Raw genomic sequence first — 3,698 nt, forward strand, 5'->3', positions numbered from 1 at the left:
ATATAAAACTTCATTAAAATAAAACATAAAATACAAACTAAACATGGAACATTACATAAGATGGACAAATAACTCTCAATAATCTGGTAGATCGGGGCCAGAGTGTCCAATATCATTAAAATAATTGCCAAAGTTAGAAGCAGACTCTTGTTCTTGTTGATTTCTTTTTTGTATTGTTTTAATCTGTTGAGATTGAACGTACTCACGCACGTTTGGATCAGCAATGGAATTCAAATCTTTCATTATAATTTTTTATTCATCTCTATCTTTTTTCATGGCTATCTTTTCTCGTTCGATATCAAATGCTACTTGCATGTCCAAGCTCGCCTTGTCTAACCTGTCTATAAGTCGGTTATTGGAGGTCTCGATAGAGTCCACTACACTTGACTCATGATCATCATTTTTCCTTTTCAATTTGGCTTTTTTACCCTAATAGGTCGTTCAGATGAAGTAAATGATGACAGTCCAGGAGATGTTGATATAGGAGATTCCGGAGTGGGGTTATCTGATTGTGATGAGTCGAAGTTCACACTTTGGGGTTGTCTTCGACCAACTTGTCTTGCTTTGGGGACATCATCTTTAAATTTTTTGAAAATTTTAACCATATTCCAGACATGATCAAATTTAAAACCTTTTTTGTACTTTGGTTCTTGCATAAATAACATCTTTGCTCGAACTAATTGCAAATTATAGTGAACATCAAGTTATGTATTTCAACAATAATAATAAATTTCAAACGATAATTAATAGAATACTTACAATATCTTCATCTGAAGCACCACTTGGATTCAGATTCTCTACTTGTCTCAAACACGCATTCAATTTCCTGACTTCATTACTTATGATTTCCATTCGAGAACGAATTGATCGGCTCGTACGCACCTCAAAATGTTGATCTCGAAGTTCATTATATTTGTCCTCCACACGAGACCAAAATGCATCTCGAGACTGGTTTCTACCGATAATAGGGTTTTGAGAAATATCCAAGAATACTTGACAAAGGAGCACATCTTCAGTAACCGTGTATCCAGATGATCGAACAGACATTTTTTTGTAAAAAGTTGTTGGTTTGGAGATTATAAATACTTTTAAGAAATACTTCGAATTGGGTGGTTTGAAGTAGAATTCGTGAATGTTATTTATAGCCAATCCAAATTTGTTTTTTTTTTGTTTGAATTTGAATTTGAATTTGAATTTGAATTTATCGGTGGTCAACATTTGAAATTGAATTGTTGTGTACAAACTGATCAGCTTTACACATTGCCCAACGTTGTCGGTGGGAATCATGTTTTGAAATCAGGTCAGCTTGACACATTGTCCAATGTATACAGAGCTCAGCTTTCCTTGAATTGTGTGAAAGCTTTATACGAGTGGGAGTCATTTTTTGAAATCAGGTCAGCTTTACACATTGTCCAACGTATACATAGCTCAGCTTTCCTTGAATTGTGTGAAAGCTTTATACGAGTGGGAATCATTTTTTAAAATCAGGTCAGCTTTACACATTGTCTAACATATACACAGCTTAGCTTTCCATGAATTGTGTGAAAGCTTTATACGAGTAGGAATCATTTTTTGAAATCAGGTCAGCTTTACACATTGTCCAACGTATACACAGATCAGCTTTCCTTGAATTACGTGAAAGCTTTATACGAGTGGGAATCATTTTCTAAAATCAGGTCAGCTTGACACATTGTACAACGTATACACAGCTCAGCTTTCCTTGAATTGTGTGAAAGCTTTATACGAGTGGGAAATATTTTTTAAAATCAACTCAGTTTTACACATTGTCCAACGTATATAGCGAAGCAAATTTGAATTTTGTGATAAATTGATAACAGTTGAAAAGCATTTTCTGAAATCAGCTCAACTTTACACATTGTTCAATGTATACAGCTAAGTAAAGTTTTATAAATAGCATACTAGATTAGGTACATCCACATAATTATTCGTTGTTGTGTTAAAATTATTATTCTCCATTTCTGCATACTTCAGTCATTCTTTTCTTACTTTAAAAATAAATTTCGATGCTGGAGGTCCATCATATTTATCATCATCTTCATCTTCGGATGATGATAATTTCTATCCAATATCATTACAGAGATTGATGAAACCGAAGAAATAATTTGTGAGTACATCAACAACAACATGATCCTCGCTAACAATTTACGTCAACAAAACTACCAACCGATCCATGGTGGCTCGATTCCCGGTCATGCAGTGATCAACCACGATCGAGAAACTGCGCATCAGAATTTGGTCATAGATTACTTTGCCGATAATCCACATTTTGGAGAAGATATGTTTCGTCGTCGATATCGGATGTCAAGAAGTTTGTTCCTTCGTATTGTTGATGCAGTGAAAGATCATAACTATTACTTCCAACAACGAAGTGATGGACTTGGTAGAATGGGATTATCACCATTACAGAAAGTAACAGCTATTTTTCGCATGTTGGCATACGGTCTACCAGCTGATGCTACGAACGAATACGTTAAAATAGGTGAGACAACAACAATTGAAAACATGTATTACATGACATAATGACTGCATGCATTATTATGCACAATATGATAATCGAGGATGAACGTGATCTTTATGCACCAATTCAAGAAGTGAGGGAAGCACCAACACCAGAAGTTGATATTGTAGCAGATGAAACTATAAGATTTACTCAATTTATTACACGTTACAGACAAATCAAGGATAAAAATGCCCATATTGCGCTTCGTAATGCATTGATAGATCATTTATGGGAGGAATACACTATTTCAGATAGTTAAGTGCATATTAAATTTATAATTTTTACATTGTTGTTAATGTTTAATTATTTTCTTGTATTTTATTTTCTGTTGTGTTCTTAAATGTAATATTTTGGCAATATCAATAATAAAAATATAATATTTTAGCAATCAAGTAATTTTAATTAATAAAATAATATTTTATTGTTTTATTAGTTTAATTTTTTAAATAATAAATTATTTTGTTTGAAAATATGTGAAAAAAATAAAATTTGATATGTGGGGTTAATTGTTGAAATAGTTAAAAATATAGGGAATAAAAAATAATAATATAAAAGTAGATAGAAAAGAATATACTGAGAATATTCTTTTTTGGTGCAAAAAATGGTGTAATGGGTTGGAGATGAATTACTGTTAGATGTGACTTTTGTACCATTTTGGTGCAAAATTTGTACCATTTTGGTGCAAAATTTGCACCATTTTGATGCGATGGGTTGGAGATGCCCTTATATAGAAAATTATAAAGTGCAAAGAGGACATGATAAACGTCTGAATATTAATTTTGAATTAGAACAATCATTACACAACATGAAATTACTAATAAGTATCAGTATGTGTTGCTAATTAATAGTTAGAAAATAGTAATAGCTAGCTTTAAATTATATGTTGACCAAATGTCAGAATTCTCCTCCCTTCATGTATAATTTTCTGGAATTCTTAGGTTGATTTCACAAATCCTGCATGGACTTTTGAGGGTTTTCACACAACTCCCTAAATTGTATTTATCTCACATAATTCTCTTGTACTTCGTGGTGTCTCGAAAACTCCCCATGAAACCTTTTATTACCGGATCCTCTACATATCATGTGCAAATAAATAAAATGTCATTGGGGAAAAGCAAATAAATAAAATGTCATTGGGGAAAAGAAATCTTTACTTTTATCAATTTTCATTTATATG

The sequence above is a fragment of the Asparagus officinalis genome, chromosome 3 (genome assembly GCF_001876935.1).
Source record: "Asparagus officinalis chromosome 3, Aspof.V1, whole genome shotgun sequence".
In the NCBI taxonomy this organism is placed as follows: Eukaryota; Viridiplantae; Streptophyta; class Magnoliopsida; order Asparagales; family Asparagaceae; genus Asparagus; species Asparagus officinalis.